At 46.9% G+C, this 17496-nt stretch overlaps 1 long non-coding RNA gene across 1 annotated transcript; it reads right to left on the bottom strand.

Moving 5' to 3' along the window:
• Positions 1-1522: 1522 nt before the first annotated feature.
• Positions 1523-7231, bottom strand: LOC144891869 (uncharacterized). The gene is made up of 3 exons (XR_013623275.1): positions 7103-7231; positions 5061-5246; positions 1523-1616 (listed from the first exon to the last, which is right to left on the bottom strand). It is a non-coding gene; the product is annotated as an uncharacterized LOC144891869 (long non-coding RNA).
• Between the last annotated feature and the right edge of the window lie 10265 nt (positions 7232-17496).

Consider the following 17496-nt stretch of genomic DNA (forward strand, 5'->3'; position numbering starts at 1 on the left):
GTGAGAAAATTGAAATTTGCCATACTGATGCGACTGAAACCACGATTCAAGAAAAATAAAAAACAAATACAGAGTTCACAGAACACCTTACCTCGCGTAGTCTTGAGAAACAAGGACATGGACGGGGTTGACGAGCGGAAAATTTGATTGGTCGTGATGATGTAAAATGCCATAATATTTTGTGCAAGTACTGCTAAACGGAAGGTTTTTTTTGAAAGCGCTAAAAGGCGATTTGTGTTCTACAGTGTTCAAGTCTATAATTCAATTGAAATAAAATGAAGATTTTAAAAGTTGTAAAAAAGAATTTTTTCCGGAAGCTTCCCGCTGTCTCTTTTACGCCACCTTATTTTCAGAAACATTCATACTTCAAGTTCAATATTTGATTACAAATAAACAAATCATAGCTGTTGGAAACAATTCCATGTACACGCCGAGTCTTTCGACAAAAATCAGTTTGCTCCTGCAATTCGGTCTCTGTTGAAGAGTCATCAACCGGTCAGGTCAGCAGGGGTGGTCTTAGTGATTTTGGGGCCCTGTCAAAAGTTAAAAATAGGTCCCCACACCTCCTTTATCTCTACCCAACCCATTCTGAACAAGGATAAAACGCCCAATTTTCACAATGCATGTTCCTCCAATAATGCACCGCAGATTGTGATTTTAACTTTACTCTATTCTCCAATATTCACCAAAACAATGCAGAAACCATCGAGCTATCACAATAAAAAAAGGAAATTAATATTACAATCGGAATGTAATAACTCTACATTAATTTGGCATCTCAGTGTGAGTGCATTGTGATGGTCTCAAAAAACAACATACTCCACCTATAACTCGGAAACAATGCGGTCGAAATGTTCTTACCTGTTAGCCCGAACGTTACCGCTACTGCTGCCGACACTGCCGCTTCATTCTCGGATTTACTTTTGAGGGAATCATACAGTATATCACCCCCACCAGCCAGGGTGCCTTAAGCAAACCTTCAAGTTTGCACCCTAATTCTCCCTCCTTCAACCCCCCCCCCCCCCCCCCCCACCATGGGGCCCTGGGCAATTGCATTGATCCACATGTGCCCACAACACAAATTCAACTTATCAGTTACTATCTAACCCTAACCCGAGTTCCTTTTTCAGTATCAAACTAGAACGGGCACTCGGTAGAGCGCATACCTTCGCCGCAGCTACTGTTCTGTACTTGGCATGGGAGTGTAGGGAACAGACCAACAAAAATACGATTTTGACCTTTTCGTGACCTTGACCTTGACCTTTGACCCGATTGCTCCCAAAATCTAATCAAATGTGTCCCGTATAATAACCAATCATCCCACCAAATTTCATGCAATTCGGTTGAATACTTTTTGAGTTATGCGAATAACATACACACACACAGACATACAAATAAATACACAGCGATCAAAACATAACCTTCCGCTTTTGCGAAGGTAATAAAATACCATCAGAAGGTCCATAATAGAAGGAAGAAATTGGAGGGTGAAGGGAGATAAGCAAGTCACACCTGGCAGGTCACAACCTGTTGCTTTGCCAGTTGTGAACACAGTTCAGCGGGCAAACCAGCTCGGCGGAGATTTTTGGAGGCCATGGCTCTACGTCTGTCCAGTTCTGGTGGACAAACAATCACATAAGCAACATCACAATGCAGCTTTGTCTTTGGATTATTGTTATTTTTACTTTATTATCATTGTTTTACCGCCGTTTACATGCTTGCATCATCACAAAATATCCACCCTCACCAAACTGTAACTTGAAATACCTGAGCTCACTCAATGTGTTGTTCTTTTTGGCCGAAGAACATTGTCTACATTTTTACCTGCAACATGTTGCAGGTCTACAAGAGCTTCCCATTGCTGTTGTTGTTGGGGTTCTTGTTAAGGATCGATTTCTGAAATGTGCAACCATTGGTCAAACAGCTGCCAGACCACACCCACATCTGTCGCTTGACTCCACCCTCTATAGCACAAGTTAAAATTATATGGACGCCATCTTGGTGTTTTGGTGGTCCAAACACATTAGGCCTGTAAGCCTCCACTGATCATACACTGCCCGGGTTTGTGGCATAAGATTTCCATTGGGTTGGCTCGATTGTTATTCACGATGACAGACCCCGAAAAATCTAATCATATGTCCCCGAGGACCCAAAAGACCCTTGAGGACCAAAAACACCCAGATGACCCAAAAGTCCTTGATGACCCAAAATACCCAGTTCACCCAAAAGTCCCCAAGGACCAAAAAGACCCAGATGACCCTGATGACTCAAAAGTCCCCAAAGACCTAAAAGTCCCAGAAGATCCAAAAGTCCCCAATTAAAATTTGGTCCAATGGACGAACAGGCCCCCGAGTGTAATAAATATTTGAACTGACATTTAGTGTTCCTTTCATCTTTGTTTTGGCATACTGCATCGCCTGGAGTGGTCTATGGTCAATTAATTTACATAGGCTCCGCCCCTACCCTCTGTCCCAGCCCTATTGGTTAAAGGGAAACCACATCAGTTATTTTGAGCATTTCTGAGTGCAGGTCATTGTGTGGGTTGAGGCTGTATGAAGACATTACTCTTTGAGAAACGAGCAATAAGACAGAGCTGCAAGATACAGTCAGGGTTACGTAAAACAATATAGGAACATGTGCAGTGTTTGACTTTGCTGAATAAGATATCTTGGCACTTTTGCTCCAAGATTGGGTATCCTCTGAGTACCATATTCCATTGTGTTATTCCACATTATATAAAATTACAGAAACAAGTGAATAAAAAAATTTATGCTAAATTAAAAAGGCAATGTAGGGATGACAAACTACAGTCTAAAAAAATGTCCTAAACAAGATAGGGATGATGTTGGTTTAGACTTAGAGAGTAGCTAACAGTATTGCCATCACATAACAATCCCTCCATCACTGCCTCAAGACTATTGTCTCGAGATAGGCCGAGCTAAAAGTATTAGAAGCTCCTATAGTTCATTTCTGCAAAAGTATAAGAAGCTCCTATATAATTTCAGGGACTTCTTGCAGCTTCAGTTGTCTTTCCTACTTTTCTTTTTTATCAACTTGGAGTAACCAATCACAAATGGAGATAATTATAGAATGCTGTTATTGGAGATGTTCATGCATTTGTAAGAAGTTGCTGATCATGTACTGATATTATAACATTGTACTCATCTGCTAATTTGTAGAGTCCAGGTGGTTGTTGTTGTTGTTGTTGTCAGTGTGTGGCTGCACAACAGGAGTAATCAAGTACTGGTGTAACCAGTGGAGTGTTTGTAGAAGCTTGAAGCAATAACTGATGAAGTATAAATGAGGCAGTAATGTTGGGATTGTTATGCGATGGCAATACTGTGAGCTACTCTCCAAACCAACATCATCCCCATCTTGTTTAGGACATTTATTAGACTGTAGTTTGTCATTCCAACATTGCCTTTTTAATTTAGCATAATTTTTTTTATTGACTTTCACATGTCGAATAATAATAAGCTTTAATCAAGCCCATCAGAACGCACAGTACATCAGCATGCACGGTAACCAAGGGTTATGTTATATAATCAAGCAGTATGTTATATCATCAAATGTTATGTTATATAATCAAGCGTTATGCAACACAAATTCCGAAAAAGATTGTGTTATGTAATTTTTGAACATATTGCAGTTAATCAATCTGTGACCATGTGACAAATCAAGGCAGTGTTCTGGGCCCTGGGCTTTTTTTGGTCTTCATTGATGATCTTTCTGACGCTGGAAAATCCTCTATATCTCTTTGCTGATGACTCCACTCTCTGCCGCTCCATGCCTCATCCCTCAGATCGGCAGGCAGCAGCCTCTTCAATCTCTGCAGACCTGGACAAAATCACAAACTGGTCAACCACGTGGAGCATGTCTTTCAATCCTGACAAACCTCACACTTTCACTTTGTATCTCCAAAAAGAACGTCTGGACAACCCTCCCATCTACTTTCTCAATAATCCTCTTGAAGAAATTCTGTAACTCAAGCTTTTGGGTCTCACTATCTGCCATGCTCTTTCCTGGGAAAACCACATTTCCAAGCTGGCCTCCAAAGCCAGTCGCTGTCTGGACATCCTTCATCATGTGAAGTCCTTTCTGGGCACTTCAGAGCTCTTCACCACAAACAAAGCTTTCATCCGCAGCTCAATGGAATACTGCTCTCCCCTCTGCGCTGGTGCACCTGCCTCACATCTCGCTCGGCTTCATGCTGTTGAAACCAAAGCATTCAGAATCATTGGAATCTCCCTCGATGAAGCTAACTCCGAGGGCCGTTCACTTACTCACCGCAGGCAGGTTGGTGGTCTTTCTGTCTTCTACCGACTCCTCTCTGGCCTTGCTCCCCCAGCTCTCTCTGGGCTCTGTCCCTCAAATATTCCTACAGGTCGCACAAGATCTGCCAGAAACCCTCTGATGGTTAAACTGCCAAAATCAAGACTCTCTGCTCACCTTCACTCCTTCATTCCTCTTTACTCCTGCCTCTGGAACAAACTCCCACACTCTCTTCAATCCCTCTCCTCCCTCCAAGTCTTCAAAACAGCTGTTTACCACCATCTCCTATCTTCCCCCATCCAAATCCTTGATCTTTTTCTGCCCAGTTAATACACCCCAAATCCACCTTCGTCAAATTCCGTTTTCTTTCCTTAAAGTTCCTGTCGTGTCCATTTGTTTATCCCGTATAGCCCGCCCCAAGCCTCTCCATTCCACACATCTCCCGATGTTCCTGTTATCTGCTGGTGTCTGTCTCTGTCACTATCTCTCTCTCTCACACACACACACACAAACACCCCCTTTATGATATGTTCTATGTGTTAGCTCTTACACCAGCCTTGACTAAGTGTGGAATGTTTTATGAACACCAAGTCGGAAGGGTAGCGCCAAAAAACGACGAGGGCCCCCCTGGGTGAAAAAGCAAAAACAAGTGGGAAAATGTTGTCAGATGGGAGTGCCCCAGATGAATGACTGTGGCCCACAGTAACAGAAAAGAGGAGGTGAGGGGCTTCAGGGAAATTTGCAAACAAGGAGCGTTCCCAGTGGCATGGACAGTGCAAACGAGTGACCTTCGAAAGGCCTCCCGGAATCCCGTGTTCAGTGCTGCTCCAGTCGTGAACTCACAGAGAAGGGGACCCACGATACTGCGCCAGGTGATGAGAGAATCTCCCAGGGCACTGCACCTGCGTTAAGACCTATAGCTTGCTGGTGGTGAGTGTGGGGAAACCGACTTAAACGGTACTCTCCAGCAGGCACTGCAGAACCAGGAATGAATGCAACAGGTAACGCAGAGAGAACCCCCTAAAAAACAATTTCTTATGGAAATAATAAGCATGTTGGGCTCACTGTAAAAACCAAAAAAAATCCTTATTTCAAAATCTTGAATATTTTTCATATCTTGGGGAAAACAATTATCATCCTTGAAACTAACAGGCCCATCTTTATGGGATGTGTGTATGGTAAGAAAATACGTCAAAAATTCTCAAAGAGTAGAAATTCAAAATAACCCCCCCCCCCCTCCTCTCCACTTTATGGGACGGGGACAGCCCCTCCCTGTTGAAACAACCACAAACACTTTATGGGATTGGGACAGCCCCTCCCTGCTGAAACGACCCCACCCCCAATTTCAGGGAAGGGGCCAGCCCCTCCCTGGTGAAATGACCCCCACCCCCAAGTGTATTTGTTCACATGCACCCCCATTGCCTGCACCGGAACGACCCCAACACCGTTCCCCCGGACACGCGTACATAATAAATAGATGGGCCCTTTTGAGGGAGAATGGAGGATTTACCTCAAGTGTTTAATCAATAAAGGGTGTCGGACCCTCCCTGCTGAAACGACCCCACACCCGTAATAAAGGGTGTCAAACCACGACCGGGACATTTGTATGTAAATCAATTTCAACTGACGTCACCCAAATAACGAATCATAAGCCTTATAATCTATCTATAATTCCATTAATCTCTGTGTGTATGTGTGTTTGTATGTGTGTATGTGTGTATGTGTGTATGTGTGTATGTTTGTCTGTGACCGCTGTTTCTCGACAACTACCGGTCCGATATACTTGAAACTTGCCAGGTATATTGCTGGGGACCCGAGGATGTGCCTTTTCAAGGTTTGAAATTAATCGGACAAGTAGTTACCGAGCTATGGCGATTTAGCCGTTCGCCGTTCGCTTTGGCTTTGCGAATGGACCAAACCATTCATGTAAATAGAGGGGGGGGGGGGGTTCTGTGGTCGTTCGCTTTGGCTTTGCGAATGGACCAAACCATTCATGTAAATAGAGGGGGGGGTTCTGTGGTCGTTCGCTTTGGCTTTGCGAATGGACCAAACCATTCATGTAAATAGAGGGGGGGGGGGTTCTGTGGTCGTTGCGAATGGACCAAACCATTCATGTAAATAGAGGGGGGGGGGGGGTTCTGTGGTCGTTACTGCCACGTGGTTTCAAAGTTTTTTTTTGTTGTTGTTGTTTGCACGCATGTTTTTTTGCACCCACGTACGGGCACGCCCTAGGATGTTTACACACACACACCCCTACACAAATTTTTTTTTTTTTTTTTTTTGGCAAGGAACGGGCACCCACGTACGGGCACGTCCTAGCTTATATATAGTACGGGCATGCCCGAGTGTATAATAATCGGGGTAACTTACGAAAGCTTTACTTAAATTGGTGGAGAAAAGGCGATGCCAAAAAAGCATTTCTGACCGACGAACCAGTAAAAGCAGCACTCTATGGGTGAAACCTTGAGGTGTGTGGAAAGAACAAACCAGGAGCGCTGGTTCCTCGGGCGTTTAGTGTTGAAAACGTTCATCAGGATTCCATCGTGATCGAGGAAATGTTTTATAAATTAACATTCTCCACATTAATAGACAAAGCGACGTGAACAAAACATTATATTAATGCAGACCCTTCGTGAATCAACGTATAACATCGTCGCGCCTAATCTTGTAATAAACACTGAAGTCTGAAGAACAAAAAAAAAATGTTCAAGACTCCCATGAGCTCGTGGAGACGGTGACATTATCACGGTTTTACATTATATTCGATTACACACAGATTGTGTTTGTGTTCAACGCCGAGAATATATATCGAACCAACAAACCAACGTACCAAGTAAGTCGAAAAACACACCTTGGCCGTAAAGTCAAAACTCCTCCACGACGCTTCACGTCTGCCGCGAAGGGGCGCAATCTCCTTTTTCTGAATTCCGGATTCGCCAAAACATGCAAGTTCATCATCCTGCGAAAAAATAAACATAGCGGCAATGCCCCCACCCACCCCGTATACATCCACCCCTCTCCCACCCACCCCGTATACATCCACCCCTCCCCCACCCACCCCGTATACATCCACCCCTCCCCCACCCACCCCGTATACATCCACCCCTCCCCCACCCACCCCGTATACATCCACCCCTCCCCCACCCACCCCGTATACATCCACCCCTCCCCCACCCATCCCGTATACATCCACCCCTCCCCCACCCACCCTGTATACATCCACCCCTCCCCCACCCACCCTGTATACATCCACCCCGTATACATCCACCCCTCCCGTATACATCCACCCCTCCCCCACCCATCCCGTATACATCCACCCCTCCCCCACCCATCCCATATACATCCACCTCTCCCCCACCCACCCCGTATACATCCACCCCTCCCCCACACACACCGTATACATCCACCCCTCCCCCCACCCACCCCGTATACATCCACCCCGTATACATCCACCCTGCATACATCCACCCCTCCCCCACCCATCCCGTATACATCCACCCTTCCACCACCCACCCCTCCCCCACCCACCCCGTATACACCCACCCCTCCCCCACCCACCCCGTATACATCCACCCCTCCCCCACCCACCCCGTATACATCCACCCCGTATACATCCACCCCGCATACATCCACCCCTCCCCCACCCATCCCGTATACATCCACCCCTCGCCCACCCACCCTGTACACATCCACCCCTCCCCCACCCACCCCGTATACATCCACCCCCCCCCCCACCCACCCCGTATACATCCACTCCTCCCCCACCCACCCCGTATACATCCACCCCTCCCCCACCCACCCCGTATACATCCACCCCGTATACATCCACCCCGCATACATCCACCCCTCCCCCACCCATCCCGTATACATCCACCCCTCGCCCACCCACCCTGTACACATCCACCCCTCCCCCACCCACCCCGTACACATCCACCCCTCCCCCACCCACCCCGTATACATCCACCCCTCCCCCACCCACCCCGTATACATCCACCCCTCGCCCACCCACCCTGTACACATCCACCCCTCCCCCACCCACCCCGTACACATCCACCCCTCGCCCACCCACCCCGTATACATCCACCCCTCCCCCACCCACCCCGTATACATCCACCCCTCCCCCACCCACCCCGTATACATCCACCCCTCCCCCACCCACCCCGTATACATCCACCCCTCCCCCACCCACCCACCCCGTATACATCCTCATATGAAACGATTGCCTTCTACCTGCGACTTGATATCTTCATCATTTTAAAACGGTGTTATTCATGCAAATATGGCGGAGATTTTAACATTCTTTTCACTTCCTTTATTCCCACCATGTGTGGAATTGGGTGATTTAAACGGGGTGTGATTGTGGTGTACACCGTGCATACTGTGTGCCAAGCAGGTAACAGGTTGTGGCTTGTATCACCTGGCTGCATTTGAAAGAGACTGCTGAACACGGTGGTCCAGATGTGTTGTGACCCCCATACAATTCTATAAAACGTTATATTTATGTTTACCAATGGCTTGGGTGTGCAATGCAATGTAAGCAATATAGAAATGGCACATGTAAACCTTATTAAATGTCTACCCTTGCCTGAGGAGAGGGTTTTGTATTTGAGTACGTTTGTCTGTCTGTTTGTCTGTCTGTCTGTTTGTCTGTCTGTCTGTCTGTCTGTCTGTCTGTCCACACAGAATAAATATGATTTTCTCTTCAACCGTTGGTCCGATTGACAGGAAATTGTCACCACAGGTGCAACTCCACCTGTATAATTTATGATACTTATGACGTCATAGGTCACGTGGTTCGGCCGCCATCTTGGAAAAACCGAAAAACTTTGCACCTCTATATCTCCGAAAGTGCTGAATATAAAAAATTGAGACATGGCTCATTGTAAAGAACTCTCAATGGAGAATAAAATATGTTAATGATGATGTTTTAGGTGCCTCCATTATGACGTCATAATTCGACAAGTACAAAACTTCATCCGATCAAGGTGAAATTTCTTGAGCATAATCTCGGAAAAAATTGGTGGAGAAAAAATAATAACGATGACGTCATCAGTCACGTGGTTCGGCCGCCATATTTGTTTTAACACGAAAGCCTGAAAAACCACTGAAAACACATCCTGGCGAGGGTTTGCAATCTCTGATTGCTCTTTCCTGTTATTATTTGCAAAATCGAAAATTCTTCTGGTATATTGATTGGTCTTGTGCATTATTCTGTGTTTGTCTGTCAATCGCGGAACCGATCTTCATGAAACTTTATCAAGTTGCAGAGGTAGTCACAACTGAGAAGCTTTTTGATTTTGAGGTCAAATTTCTAAAATTGCCATTTTTCATCCAATTGACTTGAAAGTTGAACATCATTTGGATATTGAGTCACAAAATTGGAAAAACAACTATTTTTGAGGTCTAAAGGTCAACTTAACATCAAACTTCTAAAATCATCAATTTTCATCTGGACAAATTATCAATCTTCATCCGATTGAACCAAGGTTTGATTAAGATTGTCAATTTAAATCTTAACGAAATGGCCAATTTGATGTATCCATGGCAACATTTTTTTGGAGGTGGGTGGGGGTGGATTTTGCAAGTTTTGTGCTCTGCACGACGTGTTTCTTTTTGATAATATTTACACTTGTATAATAAAAAATAATTTCACCATATCCGATGAGAACTTTCACGCAACATTACCTGCAGGTCCGCTTGTCATGCAACATTGCCTTCGGGTCCACTTGTCCAGCAACATTGCCTTCATGTCCGCTTGTCATGCAACATTGCCTGCGGGTCCAATTGTCTCGCAACATTGCCTGCGGGTCCACTTGTCCAGCAACATTGCCTGCGGGTCCACTTGTCTAGTAACATTGCCTGCGGGTCCGCTTGTCATGCAACATTGCCTGCGGGTCCACTTGTCCAGCAACATTGCCTTCATGTCCGCTTGTCTAGCAACATTGCCTGTGGGTCCACTTGTCCAGAAACATTGCATGCGGGTCCGATTGTCATGCAACATTGCCTGCGGGTCCACTTGTCCAGCAACATTGCCTGCGGGTCCACTTGTCTAGCAACATTGCCTGCGGGTCCGCTTGTCATGCAACATTGCCTGCGGGTCCACTTGTCCAGCAACATTGCCTTCATGTCCGCTTGTCTAGCAACATTGCCTGTGGGTCCACTTGTCCAGAAACATTGCATGCGGGTCCGATTGTCATGCAACATTGCCTTCGGGTCCACTTATCTAGCAACATTGCCTGCAGGTCCGCATGTCATGCAACATTGCCTTCGGGTCCACTTATCTAGCAACATTGCCTGTGGGTCCACTTGTCTAGCAACATTGCCTGCGGGTCCACTTGTCCAGCAACATTGCCTGCGGGTCCACTTGTCTAGCAACATTGCATGCGGGTCTGATTGTCATGCAACATTGCCTTCGGGTCCACTTGTCCAGCAACATTGCCTTCATGTCCGCTTGTCATGCAACATTGCCGGCGGGTCCAATTGTCTCGCAACATTGCCTGCGGGTCCACTTGTCCAGCAACATTGCCTGCGGGTCCACTTGTCTAGCAACATTGCCTGCGGGTCCGCTTGTCATGCAACATTGCCTGCGGGTCCACTTGTCCAGCAACATTGCCTTCATGTCCGCTTGTCTAGCAACATTGCCTGTGGGTCCACTTGTCCAGAAACATTGCATGCGGGTCCGATTGTCACGCAACATTGCCTGCGGGTCCACTTGTCCAGCAACATTGCCTGCGGGTCCACTTGTCTAGCAACATTGCCTGTGGGTCCACTTGTCTAGCAACATTGCCTACGGGTCCACTTGTCTCGCAACATTGCCTCCATGTCCGCTTGTCTAGCAACATTGCCTGCGGGTCCACTTGTCCAGCAACATTGCCTGCGGGTCCACTTGTCTAACAACATTGCCAACATGTCCGCTTGTCTAGCAACATTGCCTGCGGGTCCACTTGTCTAGCAACATTGCCTGTGGGTCCACTTGTCTGGCAACATTGCCTGCGGGTCCACTTGTCCAGCAACATTGCCTGCGGGTCCACTTGTCCAGCAACATTGCCTGCGGGTCCACTTGTTGAGCAACATTGCCTGCCTGTCCACTTGTCTAGCAACATTGCCTGCGGGTCCACTTGTTGAGCAACATTGCCTGCGGGTCCACTTGTCTAGCAACATTGCCTGCGGGTCCACTTGTCCAGCAACATTGCCTGCCGGCCCACTTGTCTTGCAACATTGCCTGCGATTCCACTTGTCCAGCAACATTGCCTGCGGGTCCACTTGTCTAGCAACATTGCCTGCGGGTCCACTTGTCTGGCAACATTGCCTGCGGGTCTACTTGTCCAGCAACATTGCCTGCGGGTCCACTTGTCTGGCAGCATTGCCTGCGGGTCCACTTGTCTGGCAACATTGCCTGCGGGTCCACTTGTCCAGCAATATTGCATGCAGGTCCACTTGTCTAGCAACATTGCCTACATGTCCACTTGTCTAGCAACATTGCCTGCGGGTCCGCTTGTCTAGCAACATTGCCTGTGGGTCCATTTGTCTAGCAACATTGCCTGTGGGTCCATTTGTCTAGCAACATTGCCTGCGGGTCCACTTGCCAAGCAACATTGCCTGCGGGTCCACTTGTTTAGCAACATTGCCTGCATGTACGCATGTCATACAACATTGCCTGCGGGTCCACTCAGTCTGTGCACTTGGCTGAGCTCCATTAGGTCGCTATCTCCTTCTCGTCTCGGCAGGTACATTCTCGGGATGCATTGATTTTTATGCCTTCGCCGACAGAGTTGCCGGAGGCATTATGTTTTCGGGTTGTCTGTCAGTACGTCTGTCTGTCCGTGTTAAACCTCGTTTTTCTCAGCAACCATGTGTCGGATTGAGACCAAACTTTCAGGGTAGGAGTGACAAACATGCAGAATGGTTTTATGATAATTGTGACGTCATAGGTCACGTGGTGTGGCAGCCATCTTGGATTAAAAGCAAATAATAAAAAAAAAATATTTCTCAGAGTTTGAAATCATCCAAGTAAATTGTAAAGTACTGCAGATGTTTCACCTTTATAAAATCTCTTTGGACGTTCTCTTATTTGATGCCAGGGTGTATCCATATCCTTGCTCATTCATGAGGTTGTTCAGTGGGTCCAAGGCCAGGCAAAACAGGAGGGGTGAGAGGCTGTTTCCCTGTAAGATTCCTCGATGTATCTTAACTCCTCGTATTGTGATCTTTCCAACCGAATGCTGTAATATCAATGTGGTATTCCAAAGCTCCATTGCTTTCTTTATCAGTTTGATTATTTGGGGGTTGATCTTGTACAAATGATGGCATTTCATTATGCATGGATGTGGGGCACTCTGAAAAGCTTTTTTGTCGTCTATCCATGCTGAAGATAATTTAGTTCTTCTTGTATTGCAACTTCAAGTATGGTCTTGTTTAATAACAGGTGGTCTATCATTCCATAGCATCCTATTGCATCCCTTCTGTTCTTCGTATTGGCCTCCTTATAGTCTACTTGCCAAGCCTATAGAGCCCTCTTGTGAACCCGGAAATGTTGAGTACCCCAACGTTTTAAGTTAGAAATGTACAATATGGGTCCCCAGCACTTAGAAACTGCCGGATGCTAACTTGCATATGTTGGGCAATTAGCAAAATTCGCATTAATAGCATTAACCCTATCAAACATAGGCCTGGGGCACTGAAATTTCTGTTTCGCTCTGTTGCTCCGTTTGAATGCTTCATGTGAGCAAACTATTTGAAGGATCTGTATGAAATTTGGACATAATACACTTAGACAGATATGCTTTCCGTGAGTGTTCTTATAAAAAATTTCCTGCGATCAAAATTTCATGTGAAAAAAGGGATGTAAAAGCCGTGGATTTTTTTTCACCCAACATGACTCCACCAGCTCTGAAAGAAGTCCCAAGAACTGATGCTTTCCAAGATGCCATCAAACAGAGTGTTTCAAGAGCACAGAAGAAGGATGCTGCTTGGCTCTCGCAGCTCCACTCTTCCCTCTTCCCCTGGACTGGGTAGCCTACAATGTTGTGCAAGATCTGATGACAGTGCTCCAAAGCTGAAGACGATAAGTGTCTTTGGACCACTGCTTGACTCGCCCCCTGCCCACCCTGATACAGTGCTCAGTACCATTGCCTACTTAGACACATCACTGAGGCAGCTTGGCATGAGCCACAGTCATATCACGTTTGACATGCAGCTGTACGTGATCGCTTGCCTGATCAAGTGGAGTGATCTGCAGCGATGGTCATCAGTGGTTCTCAGACCTGGGATGATGCACACTCTCATGTCATTCATCGGCTCAATCGGACAACTGATGAATTCAACAGGTGTGGAGGAGCTAGTCGGTGCATCATTTTGAGGCCTGAAATCCATCTTCAACGGGAAGGCCTGGCCCAAGGCTATGCGAGCCTTCCGTATGGGTGTGTCTGCTCTTCTTCATGACTTCTTAGAGGAGGGAGAGAAGACTCACGAGCAGATAACGGCATTCCTGGAGAAAGCCAGAGAGCACCCCACAGGCTGGCTATGGGTGGATTGTTTCATCACCCCTACCCTAATAGCTCACAAGTTCTGGCGAGCAGAAAGAGAGGGTGATTGGATGCTGCAACAACACTGCCTTGAAGAGATGCTGCCCTATTTCTTTGCTGCCGGTCATCACCACTACGCAAGATGGATCACATGGCATCTGCGCGACATGCAGTACCTTCCTGCTACTGCCAAGGATGACCTTTACGCTGGAAGCCATGTGTGCCGCCACTCTGATGGTGCAGCTACAGTGAGTGGACACATGTTTGGGGAGCAGACATGCATCAAGCAAGGGAAGGGAGTAGGAGGCATGAAGGGCATCTCCACCAACCCTGAGCAGGTCGCCGTGTGGATCCAATCTTTCGGCATCTGCTCCTATCTCTCCAAGTCATTGGATGAGATTTACGACGATGCTGAAGCACCGGATAAGACAATGAAGCCCAACAGACACAAAGAAGAGGGTAAAGGACGGCGGGAATTGGACGCGGAGGACCGGGCTAAAATCCTGAGAGTGCTACAGGAAAACTCCCATCCACTCACCATAGAGACCGCGACCCTCCACCATATCATAAATGGCCAGGTGGCAGATGAAAAGGTGAATGTGCAAGATGCATTGAAGATCGGACAGGACATAAGCACACTGTTCTCTTCATCACTTCCTGAGAGATTTCATGCGCCCATCTCAAATAAGGTGGTGACAATGACATTCACCAAAAAAAGAGTGAAGGTCAATGCGAAGATCATATGTGACCTTGAGGCGTTGTTTGCTCGGCTGCTGGTGGTGGGGAGCAAGAGAAGAATGGAGCTCTCTGCCCTCTTTGACTACGAGATCGGCCCGGTCCCTGCATCCATCATCGATGAGTATGGATGCCTCAGGAAGGGTAACAAGTCTGTGATCGTCCAGCGTCTTGGAATCCTTGCCCCCAATCCCCACCCACATGTTGTACTCGTTGATGCATCGCAGCTTATCTACCACGTGGTGTGGCCATCGTCAGGCACTGTGGCTGACCTCGCAGCCAGCATGGGGCGCCGGCTTAATCGCTCCATCACCGAAACATTTGTCATCTTTGACCGGTATGAGCAATTCTCTGCCAAAGACCACGAGAGGCAGAGAAGAGCTGGGGAGAGCTCAACAGAGTACCGACTCTCACTGCCAACCCCTCTACCTAGCCGCGACAAAGTGATGAAGAACAAGACAAACAAACGGAGACTGGGTGAGCTCCTGTGCACACACAGCATAGGGGATCACATCAAGATGGTCAGCAAAGCAGACAGTATTGTCACTCATGACGAGGCTGACGTCTCCCTCATCTCATACATGTTGGATGCAGCCAGTCGCGGAGCTGAAACTGTCCGCATTCTCAGCGACGACACTGATGTTTTCGTACTCATGATCTATTGGTGCTGGAAGGTGGATATCACATGTAACCTGCAGATGGAGAGATGGGATGGCACTATTCTCAACATCAATTCGACAGTAGAGAATCTCGGTGAGCAGTGTCGCTCCATCCTGGCTATGCATGCTCTCTCCGGATGCGACACCACCTCCTATCCCGCGGGGAAAGGGAAGGTGTCCGCACTCAAGGCCATGAGAGTAGTACCTGGTGACCTGCTTCACTTCATCGGAGAGGAGGGAGCTACTGATTTACAGATTACAGAGGCAGTGAGTGGTTTCTTCCTGGCTCTGTACAACGAGAGGGAGTCGGCATCTCTGAACGTCGCCAGATATGACATCTACCGAAAGTGCAAAACCCCCCCCAGCACTGAAGACACTGCCTCCTACAGAGCGCAACGCTCTCCTCCATGGCCGGCGTGCCCATCTACAGGTGCTGCTTTGGAAAGCAGCAGACTGCCCTGACCCACCAGCTGTGGACATAACAGAGTTTGGATGGAATAAGAAGGAAGGCGAGAAGGGAGAGGAAGTCATCATGCCCATCCTGGATGCAAGCACCGTTGCTCCTCCTGCCGTGTTGGAAATGATCAGCTGTAGCTGCAAAGCTGGGTTAAAGCCCTGTTTAACAGCAAAGTGCAGCTGCGTAGCTGCAGGCCTGGCCTGTACCAGCTACTGCTTCTGCAAAGGCTCTGATAGTACATGTTGCAACACACTCACACACTCACAGCAAGTAGAGCAATATGACAAGAATGTAGAGTCAGGAGAAGAAGATGAAGACGATGAGGATGAGTTTTATGATGAGGATATGCTTTATAACAGTGCAGAGTAGTAGAAGTGCAAGACGCTCTTTCTTGATGGAAGTTTTATGTTGTGTAACTAGTGCACATCTTTTTCAGCTCTGATAATTTTGGGTATACTTGTGTTTTAATTTTGAGGATATTATTTACCCATAGTCATATTATTCTAGTTTGGTATGGTACTTGCCTTTGTTACCTCTAATACCTGTGAATAAAAGTGGAGCAATAGAGCGAAACAGAAATTTCAGTGTCCCAGGCCTATGTTTTATAGGGTTAATGCTATTAATGCTATTAATGCTAATTTTGCTAATTGCCCAAAATATGCAAGTTAGCATCCGGCAGTTTCTAAGTGCTGGGGACCCATACTGTACATTTCTAACTTAAAACTTTGGGGTACTCAACATTTCCGGGTTCACATTGCTGGCAAGTAGACTATTATTGTATTAGGTGATTGTAGATCATTTCTGTGATGATTCCCTTCAGGAGTTTGTACGTTGTTGACAGACAGGTTGGGGTCATGTTGATCCTATGTAGCAAATGTGGATGTAGAATTGTTGGAGGAGTAACACGACAAACGCACTAACTAACACACACACACACACACACACACACACACACACCGGTCCGTGAATTATAGTAAGGATTCATATCTGTTCTGCCATGTCCTTCAATACTCTCGGATGTTTAACCGGCATCAAAGCTTTTTCCTCTTTCGTCAACTCCTAGAAAGACCCAAACTAATGTGAAAGGCAAACAAATAACTAACACCAGGAGACGGGACTCCCGGCTTAACGTCCATCTGAGGGATGGACGTTAAGTTGTGGGAGAGCGGAGTTGTGGGAGATATGTTGAAGGCAGCAGGAAGTTGGGGTGTGAAGAGAATGACAGAGATCTGTAATCTGGTGGTGAAAGAAGGCCGCATTCCAGTGGGTTGGGAACTGAGTACCCTCGTCCCTCTACACAAGGGGAAAGGTGACCCTCTGGAGTTTGGCTCGTATCGAGCGATAAAGCTATTGGAGCATGGAATGAAGGTATTGGAAAGGGTGATGGAGAAGTGGATAAGGAAGAAAGTGAAGATCGACGAAATGCAGTTTGGATTTATGCCAGGAAGAGGAACGACAGACGTGCTCTTTATTGTGAGGCAGTTGCAGGAGAAGTACATGGAGAAGAGGAAGAAGTTGTTTCTTGGGTTTGTTGATCTGGAGAAAGCATTCGATAGGGTTCCACGCGAAGTATTGACATGGGCATTGAGGAAGTTAGGAGTGGAGGAATGGTTGAGCAGAGTAGTGATGGCAATGTACAAAAGAGCACGCACAGCTGTAAGGACGAAGGACGGGAACAGTGGTGAGTTTGAGGTGAAGGTGGGAGTGCATCAGGGGTCGGTACTAAGTCCAAGACTATTTGTAGCTGTGATGGAGGTGCTGGCTCAGAACGTAAATGAGGGTTTACCGTGGGAGTTGTTGTATGCAGATGCTCTGGTGTTGATTGCAGAAAGTATGGATGGACTGAAGG

Source organism: Myxine glutinosa, chromosome 4, assembly GCF_964187855.1.
Source record: "Myxine glutinosa chromosome 4, kmMyxGlut1.1, whole genome shotgun sequence".
NCBI lineage: Eukaryota > Metazoa > Chordata > Myxini > Myxiniformes > Myxinidae > Myxine > Myxine glutinosa.